At 38.6% G+C, this 21,105-nt stretch overlaps 1 protein-coding gene across 1 annotated transcript in view; it reads left to right on the top strand.

Annotated features, from left to right (window-relative positions):
- The window catches only part of PDLIM4 (PDZ and LIM domain 4), a 1,207,050-nt gene that overhangs the window by 1,169,361 nt on the left and 16,584 nt on the right, over positions 1-21,105 (top strand). The gene's annotated exons all lie outside the window — the stretch shown is intronic.

Raw genomic sequence — 21,105 nt, 5'->3', positions numbered from 1 at the left:
CTACCAAACTCTGAATATTTGAAGAGGCAACACTTAGATAACAAAGACTTTTATGCTACAATATATTGCCGCAAGTGAAGGTTACAAGTAGAACAGGAACCTTTCCCTGTGGTGCCTGCAATTTTTTATTTTCATTAATTCTGAAGGAGCTTTCCAACATCCCATGCTAGGGACTAGGATTATGTTTAATTTCACTGTTGATTGTAATACAAAAAAACATTGTTTATTTGGTGCAGTGTACCTCATGCCTCTCCTTTTATATATAGGCAAGAATAATAGAAGCCTTAAAGCACGTATTAGAGAACACATTAGGCACATGCGACAGTTAGAGGAAACCAATGCACTTGCTAGGCATGTGGCTCAGTTTGGGGGTGATGCATTCCTTTACTTTTATGGTTATCGATAGATTGGATTTTTCTGCTAGAATGGGTGATTTTAGAAATGTCACTGAAGAAAGAGAACTACACTGGATAATTAAGTTGCAGGCTGACAAAGACAAGGGTCTGAATGGGAAGGTTTGTTTGAAGCCAGTATTGAAATCTAAACAGTTAAGGAGATGAGTATTTGTTATCTAAGTGTTGTCTCTTTAAATATTCAGAGTTTGGTAGAGTGGATACATTGTATCCTAGTTACAAGTCTTGAGTTTTATCATGTGATTTAGTAGTTTTTTATCACCTGATTTTAGAATGCATTTTGATTTGTACATTTGAATCTTTAAGTGTCTATTTTAAGATTTTTTATCAAATAAAAAAGAAATGAAGGTGTGTAGTCCCAGCAAAATCCACAAAACAGAAAGTAAAGCCAGGAGCTCCAAGAGACCAGGTCCAATTCTTCAATCCACTTTTATTAAGATAATTTAACAAACAAAAAACACATAAAGTATGGTTTAGCACTTTCATCAAGGAAATGACATAATCAGAACCATACACTAAAATACAGCTGAGCAATTTATAACCATTACGAAACAGTCACACCTCTTCTATTAGACAATCAAATGTATTGCAATTAAAAATATGCATTTAAAAATATAATGCATATAAAATGTGCATATAAAGGCTTAACCTGTAATCTCCATAAAACATTTAAAACATGAAGGGAAGCTTATGTACTTAAACATAAAATAACACTTTCTGCGATCTGTTCTTTAATTCACTAACTATGGAGATCATTTCATTTAGTCCAGGAAAAACTGTTGCATTAAACCTTAACTGCCAAAACATTTCTCTGTTTAATAATTTATTTATCCAATCTCCATAGTAGGCTGAAATTTTTATTTGCTCCATAATAAAAAATTTAAACCTCTCAAAACCCACACATACTGACGAATGCCTAGCTAATGCGGTTTTGTTGTCATTCCTTTGAATACTATAATTATGTTGATAAATGCATTTGTTGCATTTAAAAAACGCATTTATCAACATAATTATAGTATTCAAAGTACCTGAGATTGCCTTAAGAATGGAGATTGGAGACCATAACCAAAGATATACAACATTTTAGGAAGCAAATTACAAATACTGCAAAAGGAAAACATTATAACTGTAGCAGTAAATAAAAGACTTTTCGCAAGTCTGTAGTTATAAATATGATAAATACTACAATTATAGAAAAACTGGGCATTAGAAACAAGTATATTACAATAAAGTACACTTGCAAACCAAAAAACAAAATGGCAAAATACTAAATAAATATGGAACGTTGAATAACCAAATAGAAATGACATTGAATAATCAAAGCTGAATTGCTTCAGTCAATGTTTCTTATAAATAATGAAAATTAGATGTACTGTGAAACTTAAGATGAACACAAGAGAGAGGTTGCCTGTGTTGATTGAAATAATTAATGTCACTTTCTCCGAAATACTAAAACTATAGTTTTGTAGAGCAGCCTACACTTCCCTTCCATGAGGTGGCTTGTTAATTTGTGATAGTTGCCTGGCTAGGAGAGGAAACATGCACATCTACATCCTCAACTCAGCAGTGAGGTATGCATATGCCATTAGAATGAAAGCTTCACTAGCCTCATCTGGTAAGTGTTGCAGATGTAGGAGGGCAAGCTGCCAACCTTCCTTCAAGGTAGGTGTGCTGGAATCAATTGGTCAAGCCCTTCATCCACTGCCCAACCCCACAGGTGCCCATGCAGCTATATGAACATGGATTCATATGCCACTAACTGAACATGTGTTCCTAGGCCATAGACAGGACTTCACTGCAGTATGACATAGGACTGTTCTAGTCCTCACTCTGTGTTTAGTAAAAAGTTGGTTTCAAAAATATTCCTTTGATTCTCATATGAGTTTTTTCAATGTATATAACACCCTTCTTTCCATTTTTTTCCCCAAGGAGCAGGCAATCATCTTAGTGAAATACACATTAGGATCTGCGGTGATGTAAAAAGAATGTTTACTTTTAGGCATCTGCTGTCATCCTAAGGTAGAAGAGATCACTAGAAATCCCAAGATACATATGGGAAGAAAAGGTCCATATTTTAATTTATAACTTTGCTTTCAAAGCCAAAGTTAGACTAATATTGATGGAAACTTTAATTTGTTTAGCAGTCTAGAGTGGTAATCTGATGGCTCTCTGATGGAGTTCTAAGACTCATACTCACAAGTTCCAGAATTATGGTGAAAAAAAACAAAAAACTAAAGCAGAACAGAGAATGTCAACAACTGCTGCTCCCTTTTAAAATAATTTGTGTGCATGGATGCAAGCCCCCCCCCCCGTAAGCCAGTAAGTAAGTCACCCCTTGTAACTTAAATATAAATTAAATTTGTGGGTCAAATTTGGGTTGCACGGCTAGGCTTTTAGGGGCCCTACAGGTCATTAGCCTAGTATACACTATGAACTTTGCTCCACCCCGACTACTTAAATAGGTTTACCTACAAGCAATCAACAATCATTTTTTCAGTTCACTATTTATTGAAAATTAAGTACCAAAAATGGTGTTCTGAAAAACATTTTTTTTTTGCAGGGGAAGAAGTTCCCTTGTACCCAGAACTGGGAAGCAAGTCCTGCACACCACCAAAACTCCACAGTCACATTAGAGAGAAAAATGGGGGGGGGGGGAATCCCAAGAAGATGAGCACAGTACACTACATTGCAATAAAACTTGCTGTGGCATTAAATTCTTGCACTTAAGCCACTCAAGAAAGATTGCAGTGATTGATCACCTGTAACTGTACCACATTTGTGTACACTGACTATGAGGTTGCCATACATAATATAAACTGGAATGTGCAGTGACACAGTGATCTGAGACAGTATACGTAAGGCTCCATTTTCATAGATTGAGCCAGTTTTACTGTTCTAGGACTCAAACGTGTGAGTTGGGAATGTAAAATCTTTATCAGTATGATGTTCAATGAAGAAAATGCTTAATTCATTTTTGATGTCTGGAAACTGATAGCCATTTCTATATTAATTTCAGAAATTATTGAACCTGAATGTCAGGATATGCCTGAACCTTTTGTCACTGACAGATGAGTGGTACTGGAAGAGGGAGACAATTTTGTTGTGACCTTTTAATGTGTGCTTCATTTGAACAGGTACACAGAACTGGGAATTGTCAGATAAACATGTATTACTCAAAGAAATACTACTGCTGTTACTACTGTTACTAGTAGTTGTCTTTGAGTGTTTTTTCTCATGGTTTGTCACCAGTAACAACTTTCTAACCTTCTGTCCTTTTCTTACCCTTGCAATATGCCCCCAACTCTAATTCTGGACAGCTATCCCTTCCTTTCTGCCACTCTTGTCAGTTTCCAATATCAGCTCTCCTTGCACCTTCAAGTTGCTGTAGAGTCTGCATGTGTGTGGTGTTCTAGCTAGTGGTTCCTTACTCCATCACTGTAGAATATCATTAATTATCTTCAGGTATCTGACTTTAAAGTGAGGCTTACTCAAATTCTGTTGAATATGTTCAGCTGTAGTGGAGCAGTTTGGTCAAAAAGTCATTGTCATATGCCTTCTTTGTCCCTGTGTTCCAGCATGCACCATGACAGGCCCATTGCAGGAATACTCCCCTGTGAACCACTCAAACATTTCTGTACAGCACACACTACATATGTGAAATGTAGCATCTCTCCATGGCCTCCACCAAGGCGTAGATCACATACCAAGAGCTGACTAGCCATTTGTGAAGAAGAGAAATTCTCTTGCATGCGCATTCATTCCCCTCACATCTGAAAGTTTGTTCTTCACTAGCATGCTGACTTCTCTCATGCTTCCTCCACTCAGGCATTTCCCCACAGGCATTGCACAACACCATAGTAATGAGACAGGAGCTGACTTCGATCCAAGGTTTGCCTTTTACAAACAGCAATGAATATTAGCTATGTATCAGACCCACCATAGAATGTTTTGTTGTGTGTTTTTTTTTAAGTTGTTTATATCTGTATAAATGTTTGTTTCTATCTGTTGTAACAATTTAAATGGAATTAGCTTAACAAATCACACTTTAAACAAGATGCTTTGATTTCAGTTGATTGCAATATGTAAATTTGTATTGTCTTTCATCAAACAAGAGCTAAAAAAGTGCTTCATTCAGTCATCATTACATTCAGTTTGACAACCAGGCAATCACTTGGAAAAATAAAACAAAAACTTGGCTTAAGTCTTTAGACCAAGGATAAAACAGTTGTTAACTCAAGCAGTACCTTGTCTGATGGATAATCTACAAGGTATTTGAGCTGACAGACAACTCATGTACTGTAGTAAATCCCAGTAGCTTTTCAGTGTGTTTGCAGTGCATATTCAAAGGGAACTTCTCTTTCATTTCAAAGTTCCCACACATGAAGAGGACTTCTCTTCCACTTCAGAATTTCCCCAGACTTTGCCACTCTCACTGCGCCTTCTCAGCTCTGCCTTCTTCCTGTACACAAAATATTTTAGAGACCCCAAGTAGTCTTCTCTAATGCTAGACGTCAGACAACTGACCTCCAGAAGGGGCAGTAGCTGTGGTGTATGTCTACAGGCAGTTGTTGTCAGGTTTGCTTACCTGCATCAGCCTCTCTGGTACACCTTCTGCTGTCAGCAGTGCACTTCTCTGACATGGCATTCACTGTCCAGCATGAACCCCTCCCCTCCCCCCCACCCAAGCAGAAATGTTGGTTCCAGTCCCACCAGATGGGCTGTAATTCCAAGATAGTCCTTCATTTAAGTGGCTTCAGTCACAATGATGATGGATCTTGATGTTAAAGGGCTGGATGGACAAAGCCCATATGAACAGTTTAAGGCTGCATTCTTTCTGCTTGTAGATGCATTATTACGTGAGTGTGCAAGACATCCTGTTTCTCTCTATAGCCAAATAAAGTGCTGAGTTTTCTACTTGTATAACAGATGAGATGTTCATTCCTTTTGATAGCATGAGACAAGACTGTGTCAGTGCCTATCTCAGAGGTATTTGTGTACATTAAGAATTGCATTGAAAAGTCTGGAACTGTTAGTATTGGTTTTGAATGCAGCATACCTTAAGTTATCTAAAAGCTTTTTTTTGCTTCAAATGTCCACTTAAACATTAAAGGAAGCTTGCACTTAGATTAGTCAGTTAGCAAGCAATGATGGTGAAATGGGAATAAACTTTATAAATAGTGAGCCAGGCCTAAATAAAAATCTTAATCTGTTTGTTAGTGTTTGGTGTGGGACAGTTTAGTACTGCTTCAGCTTTCTTAGCCAGTGGATTCTCAATCCTTCAGCCTATTAAGTAGCCCAAAGAGATCTGCCATACCTAACATCCACTTACCTGGGTTAGTAGTGAAATCCAGCTTGATAGAAGGAATTTGAAATGGCTTGAATTTTAGGAAGATGACCTCCCCAATCTTCATAAAATATTACTGCATCATCTATGTCGGATGCTGCATATCGAGTGTAGGGTCTAAGAATTTTGTCCATCAGCTTCTGTAATGTTGTAGGTGCTCTGAAGAATCCCCCAATGAGTGAAATAGCCTCATCTGGCATGGGACGTAATATGTTCCCTTAGCTTCTGGGGCTACTGTAATTTGCCTTATCCAGTTTTCCAATTTTCCACTTGTTATGTGGGATATGAATCAAATGTAGGTTTGCTGTTTCATATTGTGAAATTATAACAAAACTGTATAGACCCAATACTTTTTGGGACTAGTATAATGAGGTTATTCCACTCATTTTGGGATTCGTCTACGACCCCAGGTTTAAGCATTTTCTGTACCACTTTTTTTCACTGTTTGGTTTTTCCAATCTGGTATTCATTGCAGTTTGAAATTTACTTTCTCTCACCTGACACATCTACTTTATGTTGGATTAAGTTGTTTTTTACCAGGTAACTCTTGAGAATATACCCTTATTTCAAAGTACAAACTCTTTCACTTCTTGTTTTTGAGATTTGATAATGTTTCCAGTTTTTTAACAACAATGTATTGAACATTTTATCTAACAAAAGGAAAAAAACAAATGAGTACAAGAGACAAAAAGAAAAAATAGAAACAATTGTACGCATATGAAGAGTTCATACCCAAGACATGGGTTCACATTAGAAAACTGTTAGGGGTCTAGAATAAGGCCCAGCAATGTTCATAAGGGCCTTGAGTTCATAACCTTAGAGAGAAGACAATTGATTTCACCAGTTTAGCCACTGCAGTTTCAACTCTCCAGGGACATGGCTGGCCTGTTTCAGTTGTCCTTGTATGTTATAATCTATGTAGAGAGCCCATGTAGGTTCATAGGTTCATAGGTAGGTACTAGGCCCTACGGCCTATATAAGCCTAGCCAAAATGGTACACTGCCTTTCGCCACCCAAGAAAATTATTTTCCTGTGCCACTGTTGAGCAGAGCCACAGAAGTGATCCCCGGGGTGAATTTCCTATTTCCCATTCAATCATCAAGATTTTTCTTGAAGACTGCTAATGAGGAGCTTTGTTTGATATAGTTAGGTAGTTTGTTCCAGAGTATGGGAAGTCTCTGGGACAGGAATCTATCCCTCCAATATGTTCTGTTTATTGTGGTGACAAGGTTTAGGTCCCTAGAGCATGTAGCTCAGAGGGATTGGGATTGTTTTAAGTGGAGCATGTCCAACAGCTCTGGGTTTGACATAGCTTTGTATGTTAGGCAGAGATCACCTCTGAGTAGGCGATATGCGACGGAGTAAAGCTACAGATTTTTGAGACAGCCTGCATAGGGCATCTGTTTGAGGCCAGTAATCCTCTTTGTGAGGTATTTCTGAGGCCTTTCCAGTTGTTGTAGATGTCTTGTGAAGTACATATCAAATGGGGCATTGTACTCTATAATGGGTCTAATGAGTGACGAGTAGAGGAGAACAATGATCTCTGTTTTCCTGGATGAGAAACCTTTTGTGATGAGGTGTGCTATGTAGAAGGATTTCCTGACTACTGCGGTGATGTGATTATCAAAGGAGAGACTACTGTTCACCTGTGTCCCAAGGTCTCTTATCACACTTTCGGTGTTAAGTGGTAGTTCATGGGTACAGAGTTTTTACCAAAGGGGATGACAGTGCACTTTTTGGCATTGAGCTTGAGGCCATGGCTTTGACACCAGGCATCTGTCTCAGTGAGGCCCTTTTGTAGGATATCCACATCGTTAGGAGTTTTGATTATGGTTCCTAGTTTGCAGTCATCTGCAAACTTCATTAGCCAAAGACCTTCTGTGTTAGCCTGTACTTCAGAGAAGTAGATACCAAACAGGAGAGGACCCAGGACTGAACCTTGTGGTACTCCACTTGTCACTGGTCTGAAGTCGGACTTGGAGTCTGCTACTTTCACAGTGTGGGTTCTGTCAGTGAGCCAATTGGCAACCCATCTTGTGACATAGGGATTTATACCTAGTTTAGTAAGTTTATCTGTAATTCCAGAATGGGGGATGGTGTTGAAAGCCTTGGCGAGATCTAGATAGGCTGTGTGAACCACCTTACCTTCGTCTATGGCTTTGGTGACTGCTTCAAAGAAGTCTGTCAGGTTTAGGAGACAAGATCTGCCTTTTACAAACCCGAACTGGGTGGGGTCCAGAGTTTGGAGATTACCAATGTCTTTGTTAATAAGTTCCTTGATGATATGTTCCATGGCCTTGCAGACCAGGCTCATCAGACTAATGGGACGGTAGTTCCTGGGGTCCATGGTGGAGTGGGATAACTGTCGCTGTGCACTGTTCAGTGGGCACAAAGCCTGAAGTGAGACTTAGGTGGGGTGCCAGTTCTTTCTGTAGTCCATGTAGAACGCAGCCTGGGATGTTGTCATGTCCCATGGATGCTGTGTTCTTGGCTTTGGAGAGTGTGGTTTTTTACCTGTGCAGCCGTGATTACAGGAACTTTGCATTCTTCCAGTATAGAAATGGGTCCTTTAGGGGGTGAGAGGGGGGTAAAGTTAGCACTGACTCTATCTGCCAGGATGTTGGCAATATCATTTAGCTCTGTATATTTAATGCCATTGTGCTGTAACTCAGAGCAGATCTGAGTGTTGCCATTGAGATTATTGACATAGCTATATAATGCTTTGTGGGTGTCTTTAGAATCAGTGTGAATTTTGTTTTCGTAACTAGCTTTGGATGATTTTATGAGGGATCTCAGCTTCTTACTGAGGCTGACCAGTGAGTTCCTCCAGTCATGGGAATTTACTCTTTTTTGCAACAGTTTCTTTCTTTTGTTGTAGAGTTTGTTTATGGCAGGGGACCACCGTATTGGCTTCATTTTTTGGAGGATAACATCTTGGTTCTGTTAAGGATAGCATCATCCCTGCACTTGTGCAAGTGCTTATAAAGTACAATTGTGTAGGATTCAGCAGTCATACCTCTATTGTCCGTCTGCATGGGTGTCATGTAGTTTGCCACTTCTGTCTTAAGAAGCATGAAGTTGGCTTTGGAGAAGTTTTTTACGGTAGTTTTCCTAATGGGGGGTGGGGGGTGGGATGTGGATGTCTAGGATGATTAGCTTGTGGTCAGATCTGACCAACGAGGAATTGACCTTTGGTGTGGAACACTGGTCACCCATGCTGGTCTGGGTCTAGGATATTGCTGCCCCTGGTGGGGGTGTGGAAAAGTTGATCCAAGGCGCTGGAATTTATGAATTCCAGAAAATGTTGAATGAAAGAGTTGGTACATGTTTTCCCAGTTAATGGTGGGGTAGTTGAAATCATCCATTATTAGGGTGTTGGGTTGTACCCTAATATTTTCCAGTGTGTTAAGAAATGAGGAGTGGGAATCCTTGGGCATGGTGGGGGATCTGTAGCAAGCTACAATTTGGATTGCGGTCTTTCCCAGAGTTAGTTGTATTTGGATAATCTCAGATGCATTATGCTGAGCAACTAGCCTGGAGGTGTGGATATCCTTTATGAATATGAACATGCCTCTGCCTTTAGTGTTTCGGTCCAGGTTTGGTGGCCAAAAGGTGTGGTATGAATTATAGCCTGGTAATGCAGGGGTGCTCTCTGGAGCCTTGAACCAGGTCTCTGACACTGCACAGATGTCGATGTTCTCCATTTTAAGGATGTAAAGGGACACCTACACCCATGACCCTGAGAGTCCTGTGTTACAGTCTAATTTTTACAATATATTGTTTTGTGAAACAGTAATGACTATATTCAAATAAATAAGAAAAGTAAAACAGAAGAAGAATAGGAGTCCACTGGGGTACCCGTCCTAATAGGTAATAATTTTAAAAAGTTTTATATGCAGATCAGGTATGTTAACTAAATGACTGGATATATAATCTTCATGGGTTCTACTTCTGTTTGTGTAACTGTGCATGGTATAAAGAGTCACCCCCTGCTCTCCCACCCCTCTAGCTCATTCATTGTCAGTCTAAACATCTCCACTATTGGGTATTTTGGAGCCTTCCAGTTCATACTTACTGCTTTCTTAGTTATCAACAGGATCAAGTTTATTTTTTTTTCTTGAGAGGGGAAAGGCAACTCATCTGGAGAGGGTCCCAAGAAAAGTAACCTTGCAGCAAGGGGGGGGGGGGGGCAGCAGGAGGACCAAGTTCAGTATTGTTTCTGAGTCTAGTAAAAATCCTTGAAGTCAAGAGCAGTCACAAAAGAATGATTCCAAGTTCTAAGAATACCCTGGTTACAAAACCAACAACCTCCTGAAGTGCCAGGGAACATATAGGCTATCCTGGCAGGGGTGTAAAAATATTTATGTAGGCACTTCCAGTCAAATATCGTGAACTTCCTGCTCTTTATTGAGTATCTGAGTAGACTACGGCTCTTTTTCCCAGTTGGCATTCCATTGGTGATGCCCTGGTTGAAGAGCCCTTTATAAAAATCCATCTGATAAGCCTTCCCTCTAGAGGCATACCCACCCTACTGTCTGACCACAGCTCTATCATTTTATGTTTTGGCCAAAGAGGGTGGGGAGCTATTTCCAGCTTATGGGCTGCAACAGGTTAGCCTTGTTATTTTAGTCTCAGCTCTGGTCTTAGAGCGAACTTCTCCTTGGCAGTATCCCACAAAAACCACTCATCCTGATTCCATATTTGATCCCAGAATTTTACTTGACTATCTTTAGTTTTCCATTTCCTATTCTTCCTCTGGTTTTCCCATGTTAGGAGGAAGGTATTTTTTCCTCAGATATATCCCCTGTAGGAAAATAGAGACTAAACAAAGGCCTTAAACTGTTTGCTTGAAGCAGAGGGAGAAGGACCTCTTGCTGGCCTAACAAGGACCAAGCCAGATGACATATCTAAGCTTTCCATCCTGCAAAGGGAGAGTCATGGTCTTTACACTTAAAATCACAATTAGGGGACTATAATCAGAGCATCACCCTCATATTTGCCACCTGGGACTCCCAGAATGCCTTCATACCTAGTCAGAAGCAGTCTATCCCAGCTAATTCTGGGTTTAGCACCATCTCAGATAAAGTCTAGAAAGTAACTTTTCATTTTAGTAAACAATAGTGAAGGAACCCCAACAGAAGTGCCTGGAAAAGGTGGGTGAAGACAAAGAGGGAGGACAATAAAAGGTTAGCACCAGTGCCATTTGATCCAACACTAAGGGGTTCATTCTCCATCTAGTTAAGATGTTCTTACCCTTTTCGAGAAACATATTGGTTAATCTGTGTGCAGAAGCATCATAACTTGGACATACCAAGATCTCCAAGTACTTAAATTCATTTGCCTTCCATAAAGCTGGAAATTTAAGTTGAATCCTTGGAGGGGGAGGCCCTCTCTGAACCAGTGTGTTAGTTTCAGTGAAATTCACTTTGTAGCCTAATAGTTTACCAAACTCTGTGAGAAGTATAAATAAATTATTCAGATGCTCCAAATGACTTTTTAAAAATATATAAATGTCATCTGTTTAAAGGACAATCTTATGAACTTCAGATCCCACCAGAAATCCACGGACATTAGGTGTACTTATTCTATGACCCAGGGCTTCAGTATATAAGGTGAAAAGAAAGTGGAGATAGGGGGTAGCCATGTCAGATGCCCCTGATAAGATAGAAGAGGGAAGATAGTCCATGTTTAACTTGACTCTGGCTGTGGCTATTGTATAAGCTGCCATTGTCATATCAGTAAACTTATCTCCCACTCCTAACCTAAGAAGGGTTTGCTTAAGGAAGGTCCAGTATACTCAGTTGAAACGTTTTCAGCATCAAGAGTAATCAGGGCTAACTCCTCCCCTTTGCCCTCTCCCTCCAGAACCCATAGGGTATGTAATATGTTATCTTGCAGCAATCTGCTCCAGTAGGATCTATGTCAGTTTCTTGAAAAAACACATTGTTGAAACCCATGTGGTTGAGACCATATGGTTGACAATGCAGTTAATCCAGAAAACTGCACAAATCCGCACAACACCCACCATTAACCATATTTTTGCAGGTGGGCAAGCCACAGTGCCCCCCACACCCACTGCTAATTATTTATGCCAACTCTGAGATCACACTACAGTGGGGAAAAGGGCAAATTCCCTGATCCCTCCTGTATCACAATCTCAGTCATAACAAACCAAATTGTTGACCATGTGGGTTTTGGCAATTTGGTCCTTTGACAAATTGACATAAACACCCTCCCAACAAACTCTATTTGATCTGCACTGACCAGTAATGGGGACTGTCAACCCAGTCTAGAGGTTAAAATGCCCATGAAGAGTTTATAGCAGTCATTAAGAACCAGTATTGGTCTGTAGGAAGATGGTGCCTCTATGTTCTTCCCCTCTTTATGAGTCACTACAATTATTGCTTCCTTCCAAGAAGTTGGTGTTTCCACTCTCAACAGAGCCAGATTATAGATCTTAAGTAGTGCTACCTTTGCCTCCATCTCCAACCACTTCTACAGGTCAATGGAGAGACCATCAGAACCAGGCAGCTTTTGAGAAGACTATTTTCTTATAATTAAATCCAGCTCATCAAATGGAATTGGGGCAAGTAGACTACTACCTTGTTCCTTGTCAAGACATGGGAGATTTAGGTCAACAAGATATCCACATATATCATGTATGTTGTCCGGAACACTCATTTTGGCTTGATGTAATTCTGTGAAGAACTTGGTAAGTGCCCCTAGGATCTCAGATGGCTGAGTAAGAAATGGCTTTGTGACAGAATACATTGTCTGTGCATGGCTGCTGGAACATTAGCCAATATTCTGTGTACTGTAGTGGTAGAAAGTGTTTATGGTACATGGGTACAGATAACCATGGTTTTACACTTTCAGAATCTGTCTTTGATAAAAATACACCTACACAAAGAATGCTACAACAGTGTTGTCAAAAAGAGAGAAGTAAAAAAAAAATCTGAAGACCTACTAATCATGCAACCACAACCAGTTTAATGTGAAACATACATAACACTGCATAGAAACATCTGTCCCCCTCTGAAATAAACACAAGTTTAAAAACAAACCCTTATGCTGGAATCGTAATATAAACAGGCCATATAACAAAAGGTAAAAGCTCATTGCACATAAAAAGAAATCAAATTCTGAAGATTCCAAACATGCTTTCGATAAGGCTAACATTGAATTTCAGACCCTGATTAAATCAACAAAAGCTAGATATGAGGTAAAGTAGCTTTTTCTTGCCCATTCATCCTTAACAAACTTCCTTATGACTAAGGATATCTCCCTCTTTAAGGCATCCCACCCTTCCCTTGTTTTGTAAGGTGAGTAGTGCTCTTATAGTGATGAATCTTGTATAGAACAGTCTCTTTGCAGCCCTGGTTAAATACCTTTTGTTTTAAGTAACAGAGGGAGAATTGCCAGTGGTTCTTCAAAGTGGGGGATCAAATTATCCTTGTGTGACAGGAGAGGGTAATGGTCTGAGATAAATGCATAAAGGGTCTTGACTTTTTGTATCAAATCTGCATCCTCTCTACCTTATCACCTTGCAGCAGTGCCTGTTTTCCAGAAACATGGGATTAAATGTCTTGGGACATCCCTTTCCAGACTAATATCTGAGAGTTCATGGCTGTTCAAGTAGCTTCCAATGTATCAGCGTAAAAGAGGGATCCTTTGACTTGTAGGACCCCCTGCATCTGGTCTGTTAAAGACTGGGAAATGTTGGTCCTGAAGATGTCTCACCATGTCCCCTAACTCCCTGTTGAAGCTTGTCCTGAAGTTTATCAGCAGGATCAGAACTAGTTGAAGCCCCAGGGAGAGCAAGTCTCCTTTCTGCTGGTTAAGGGAATGCTTCAGTGGAGAATAGAAATGTCTTATTGCCAGTTGGAAAAATCAGTTTTAGATGGGCTGGGCAGATGAGCCTAAGCCTAATTCTCTGCTGTCTAAACAATTTAAGGACTGGAAAAAAGGTAGATAATTTTTGAGACATAACAGCAGAGAAATCATGATACAAAGGATGCAGTGATCTCCCACCTTACAAACATTACCTAGTTTCCAAATTCTCAATAGTGTTTCCTCTTTGAACACAAATCTTTCCAGCCTGATCTCAATATTCCTCAGATTGCCTCTGGAATGATTAACTGGACATCTGAGAATCCTGTGAGCATGTTCAGTCTTGATCTGATCCTTTGGAAGGCCAGATGATTCTGCCAGCTGTTTTGGAACAATAGCTTGGCAGTTATCACCGTCAGCCTTTTCAGACACCCCCTTCACTCAGAGTTGTTTTCCCCCATGACCTATCGTCTACATCTGTCTGCTATTCCAGCATGGACTCAAGGTCTCCAGGTCTTTCTTTTAAGGTAGCATTTTCCTATTGTAATGCTGAAATCTCATCTGAGTGGGCGGATATATGGTGGTGTCAGATTATCTGTTTCTTGGTAACATCCATGAAAGAATCCATTTTAGAGTTCACCTTATGAATTTTCAGCAGTGTTTGCTGGAAAGCTACTTGCAGTGCACTGACATCTCCTGGGAGATGCAAGGGACTAGTATTGTCTGCAGCCATATCACTGACAGAGCCATAGTTCAGCAACAGCTGTTTGTTCAAATGTTCAAACCCTTTTTTTATGTGATTTACTTTTCCTATACATAGGCATGTACATTTAGCCCTGAACAATATTTCTTACATAAAGTGGTGGCTGGTAAATATTAAATAAACAGTTTTATATAGCACCTGAGGAGGAGAGCTTCAGGTCCACACTCCCAGCAGCTATGTCACCATACTGGAAGCCCCAGTGACGCCCCCATCTTTTTTTTCAAATGTGGTTACTAAAGAAACTTATGTTTGTCTCCAACATTTCTGCCCATTTATGTGGTATGAATACTTTGGTTTCCTTTTCCCTTTTGTCTCACCTTATAATTTATTTACCTGACTTATATTTTGCAATTTCAAAAGGTCTTTGCCATTTTGCAGGCAACTTGTTTTAAACAGTGATTACTAACAGCAGGAGCTTAAATTTTGTGACTTATTGATGTTATATGTTCTCAGTTGTGTAACTTGTGTTGTTTCTGTATCTTATTTTACTTTAGATGTTATAGTTCCTTACTTGTCTCACTCTTTTAAAGGATGTGTTTTTCTAATCACTCCAGGTTTTTTTTTTTTTTTGGTGCATCTAGCCTCAAGAATGTCTGCCATGCAGCAGTTCATGAAATGTGATCCACTTAGGGCTTGGGACACTTTTCTTGCAGCAAAGTAAAGATATGGAAGCACCTAGTCCACTATGACACATCCACTTCCATAGCCTTTCCTAAATAGACTTTAAAGTTGTATTAAAATGTCCAACTTACACATCTGTTTGAGGGTGGAACACAGATATCCTTACCTGCTTCACTGTAAAAAAACTACGACATTTCAAGCATTACTTTGTTTAGGCATGGTGTGCCTTCGCTAGAAAGAATATCATAGATAATTCCTACCCTAGGTAAAAACAGTACTATTTTTTTGCTATTTACTTTTTTTATTATTTATTTATTTATTCATTATTTATTTTACATTTGTTAACCGGGTTAGTCCAACTGAGCTTTTGGCTCATTTTCAGTGGAGACGCGGGGAGAAAAGCTCCTCAGTGAATTTACAAATTTAACAACAAACAGTTAACAAAATATCATTTACAATCATCTGAAAATTACATTAGGTTACAATGTCATATAGTAGAAATAATGCATTCATAATTCTTGTTGGGTTATATACAGCATGTATACAAAAATAGCATTGAGATAAAGTGGTTAAAACCAGTGAGACAGCGAGGTTAAAGTTTGTTATGATAGGGGACGAGAGGAAATTGAGGGAGGGTATAACTGAAAAGAATAGAAGGGAAGGAGTGGGAGAACAATGAATAAAAAAGCGAGGACTGGTATAGGGAGGGGGATTCAAAGCTCATTGACTCTTCGTAGTGGTACTGCTTCTGAAAATTGTGGTCTATAATGCATTTTTCCAGGATATCCTAATGACTCTATATGACATATAGTTTACTAGTGGGACTATAACGTCTACTGCTTTTAATTCAAATGGGATGTCACTGATGGATAAGGGCATCAAAGGGTTCTTAAATTGTGGGATGAGTGCTGTCCTTTGACATTTTGTGTAGAATGCACAAATAATGCCTCTATTCCTAATAACTTCAGGCCACTAAAATCTAGTTACAGTTATAGATTTTGTCTTGTTCATCCATAAATGACTGCCCAAAATATATCTATGTGCTATATTCTGTACAAGTGTTCAAAATAGATTGGAAACTAATAACTGGCACTGTCAGTATCGGTTTTCTGTCTTTGGTTACCCTATTAAGCAGGTTGTTTTCTTTAACTCAGTGGTCTTATGTGACGTTTTGCAGATCTGTAACTTTTGTTTCCCATCTACAATTTCTATAATTCTATCTAGGACTACTTAGTGGCAGGAGCGGCCTTAGGTTAACTGGTGCCCTAGGCAAAAGGACTCCATGGCACCCCCCACACCACCTGGTGCCCCCATCTTGGTCTACCTACACCAAATAAATACTGGAAAAGTGCCCATGCTAGAGTGGTGCCCTAGGCAGCCGCCTAGTTGGCCTATGCCTAAGGCCAGTTATGATTTTCTTAACACTTGAAACTGACATTGGCTATCTGGAAGTCTGTTTAGTCAGGAATATTTATGAGCATTCTAACATGAACTGGAGGCCATGGCCTTGTCTCCTATTAATAAAGTCACATGTTTCTCCCTTTCATTTAGTTCATCTTCTAAAAAAGGCAACTCATGAAAATAATTTCTTCAGGCAAATTACTGAAGACTGAAGTCATTACATAATGACACGTTTGAGTTTCAGACTTCATATCCTTCAGAAAATGCATGCTAACACAAATCCTTTTATTCTAGCACCTTTCTAAGTTTATAAGAGTAATATATAAAATCTGTTCCTATTTTTGGGCTTTTGTCTCCTCATTATTTTAGGTTTTGCACAAATTTCTTTTGCTTACACGTTGAGAGGTATGTCTTCCACCAGGGGTATGTGTCGCTTCTCTTGCTGTTCTTTGGTAATTGTTTTGCTTGCTTAAACCTTAGATCTTGCTTCTGTTTATGGTTGTCTTTCTGATGTGGTATAAGAGGGAGAAGGTTAAGATTCTGTCCAAAATTCCATTTTCCTTTTTCTCTGATCTCTCCAGAAGTACCTAAACCTATTAAATTCCAGGTTTTTGTGATATAAAAAAGTAAGACCACAATAAATCATTTCAAAACTTTTTCCACCTTTAATGTGACCTATAACCTGTATAATTCAATTGTAAAACAAACAAATCTGTTAGGTGAAAAAACTTTGAAAACATACTTTCGGCCACAGAATTTTTGTACACGAGCCTCCAAAATTTTGATGGCAAACCTCTATATATATATATATATATATATATGGGTCTATGTTATAACAGTGAATGATCAAAAGATCGAACGCTGTTATATCGACCACAAAAGAACGAAAACAAAAAAGAGCGAACAGCCAGAACATTCGCTGTTCCCAAAAAAAAAAAAACAACGCTATTTTAAATGTGAGGCTTTAACCCCCACAACTCCCAATGTGGGGGGCTGTGCCCCCCACACCCCCTACTTTAATATACCAACTCTGAGATCGTACTACAGTGCCAAAAACGGCAAAGTGACGGAAGTGGCCAAGCGACTTCTTTCCCAGGTAAAGAATTTGCTTAAAAGCCGCTTCATCATTTTGCATTTTTGACATTTACATTTCGACGAAGACGCATTCAACATAATGCGTCTTCATTCTTCTGACAGGAACCCTATATATATATATATATATATATATATATATATATATATATATATATATACTGTTTAAAAGAGAGAACAGTCATATGAGTGAACATTTTGTTCTGTTGTTAAAAAAGTGAAGACTCATATGAGCAAATGTTCTTTCAGATGGAGTTTTTGCCAGCAGCCTTTTGTATGGGGTCATGTTGCAGCAAGGTCAGGGAATTTCCCCTTACACCACTGTTGTCTGATTTCAGGGTCAGTTGTATATAATTAGCAAAGGGGTATGAGGGCTGCAGGGGTGCTTGCCCCCCTGCAAAACAATTGAATTTAGTTTTTCATATTTTTCATCACTTTTGATACACTCTAAAGTGATTGCTCTTTGAATGGTCAGTCTTATGAATGTTCAATATTTCATGAGACACTTATGTATGTGCATGTGTGTGTATGCACATGTGTAAATATGCATACATAACTATACACACGTAGACAAATACACATAGATAATGGTGTAGGCATAGTTATATAGATAGACGTAGATAAAGGCAAACACACATACATACAAAGAACAGCATTGGTCTGCATATTGCATAATGTAAATCACCATCAAAAATACTTACGAAAACACATAGATTAGGTTATCTTTAAGTAAGACTACAATAGTACTCAGAATTATTTCAATGTATTCTACAAATGTTTTTGTAGAAGGAATCTTGGATTATCAATACAAATCTAAACACCAAAGGCAGCAAGCCTGTGTTTATAACGTAGGTGACTGCTGGTAAGATCATGGGGATGGATAGTATAATAACCATCTAATCAAGACAAAAAAAAAGACTTCTGGGGTACGTACTTTTAGAAAAGGGACCCCACAAAGGGAACTGGTTACATAGTAAAATTCTAGAGGACATCACACATTTCCCGGAATGCAAAGCATCATGGGAAGTGCATGCATATCCCAGTGGAGTAATAATGAAATACCCCTGCTTGATTCCTTGAGACTGTGGGAGATTACTTGCTACTCTTGAAATTCGGCTTAACTTTGAAATACTTTTGATTATATCATGACACTTTACATATATTTATGTTGATTCCTTCACCTGTTACTGTCTCCCACACTGGTTTACTTCTGGCCTCATAATTTGAAGTTTAATAATGCTTTAGCTTTGGCAAGGCTGACTGTTCTGTTTCCGTGGTACTAGAGATGCATTTCACATCTGCATTTTCATGTGCCCATGTGCATATACAATTTCTCATACACACACACACACACACACACACACACACACACACACACACACACACACACACACACACACACACCATTCCGACTACATCTAAGGCTGTTTGGCTCCTATCCGATTGCTAACGTTTCATCACGCATACAAAGAGTTTTGCAAATATGACAATTTGCAAACTTCTCAGTTTTAGTTAATAACTTTGAATTTTTGAACTGATGGTTATTCAGGAAGGTTTGGATATATTTCATAATAGACAGTTTAATACTGCCTAACTTCCCTCCCCAAACCTGCATAATATATAGTCTATATTTGTAATAGCCTTGGATGTTCAGTATAGTTTGGGTTATGCTGGTTGAAATCATTGTGGATAGTTCAAGAGAGTTCAAGTTAGAATTTCATGACCATGCACTTTTCAATTAGGAAAATGTTTATTTCTGATAGCTTATTTACAAAAGCATACCGTTGGAAGGGTTCACATCACATTTCTTTAAACTCTCCTCAATGGCTTGAACTTCCCCAGTTTCTACTATCTTGTCAGTTTCATATACTACACTCTATTCTTTATAAACCCTCCTTCTGTCCATCTCTATCTTCCTTAGTCTCCATCTACATCCCATCCCGGACCCTCCGTATTTCTAACCAACAATTACTTGATATCTACCACCCAAAAAGGTCAGTAGGCAAAGTACTCTACAAACACTCCCTTGCCCATGCTTGTAACAAACTTCCCCTAGACTTACGTTCAATCTCCCACACCTCACACTTTAAAAATGAACTAAAAGCTTATTTTCTCAATTCCAGAACCTGCCCTTGCCATGACCCTACCTAGCCTTCCTTCCCTTTATGTACCCTCAAAAGGACTATACTTAGTACCTCATTACACCTCTCTCCAATGTGTCTACTATGCATTTGCACAATTTTATACAAACAAAAAAAGTTTGTTGTTGACCTATTGAACTATATCAATGTAAAATTGTTACTTAGCTTCTTTTTAATGCAACTTTAAATTTATGCATGTATCCCAACATATGTAAATCGTTTTGCTCTAACTGCTATTATATCAATATTGTTTAACATTGTACTTGTTTTAAAATGTATTACTGGAGCTTTTCTCCTCGGGTCTCCACTGAAAATGGGCCACAAGCCCAGTTGGACAAACCCGGTTAACAAATGTCAATAAATAATAATAAATAAATAAATCTAAGACTTAATGAACATACACAAGACAATTAAATATGTACTCAAGTCTGTCTAATTTTTAACAGTGCAACACACAAGTGATATGATACTTTGGTCTGCACTGTATTTGTGATACCTTTGTCATATGCACAAATGGTAACTCTGTTCTAATTATGTACAACACTCAGCTGAGATGGATTGCTTGTTACTCACGGCATGCAAATACTGTAGGTCAAAATGCCAAACGTTATTCGCATATTCAGATACAATATATAGCCTCTTAAAAAATGATGATCTTCTGGAAAATTTAGACTCCATTAGTTAGCGTCTGTCTGAATGCAGCTGCACAGGTAGTTTGAGAGAAGATACGATCCGTTGTGACTGGAGCCTTACTTTATATTTATCTGCTATCATCTAATAACATCTCTCTTGTTAAGAAAGTTTTTCACACTGCAGCATGTTTTAAGATGTATACCTAACTTCTCCCTGTCACACACGTCTTATAATCTTAGGTCAACAGTTGCTATCTCAAAAAGGTAATTTCTATAGTTGGGAAATAGATCTGAATTGCCCAGACATAGTGTGACCTTATACGTTTAATGCTATTGACTGCAAAAAAAAAAAACAAAAAACAACAAGAACTAGAAAATGGAAATCAAAATCTAAACCAGCTGTAACTGAAGTACTGAATATTGTGAAGGAGCTAAAATAACTGGGATTGGGATGTTAAGAAAAGCAAAGGAGCAAATTACATAAAAATACATAGAATTTGTTGGAACAATACACGTGGAATAGTGTTCAGAAGGATAAATTAAATTTAAGGAAAGGCAGGAATTGAGGAATTTATGGAATTTTAAAGTGAATAACAACTGTTAAAAACATATACTGCATGAAAATAAAGTAAATGCTAACTAATATGGTCTGTTTTCTATTTTGTTACTGTGCATGTGCCTATATCAGTTTTTAAAAATGTCAACATAATTTCTACTTCACCTCTCTGCATCAACAGGTTATGTTAACTGTTATAGGTAAATAACTAATTAATGTCAGATTAACATGCCATCCTTGCATAATCTAGGTGTCTTAATCATGTATTGTATTTTTCTTTATAGCACCTCTAAAGTTCAAAAAGCTTAACAG

Source organism: Protopterus annectens, chromosome 4.part0 (assembly GCF_019279795.1).
Source record: "Protopterus annectens isolate FY-2018-M chromosome 4.part0, PAN1.0, whole genome shotgun sequence".
Lineage (NCBI taxonomy): Eukaryota > Metazoa > Chordata > Ceratodontiformes > Protopteridae > Protopterus > Protopterus annectens.
This window is presented reverse-complemented; position numbering and strand designations above follow the sequence as displayed.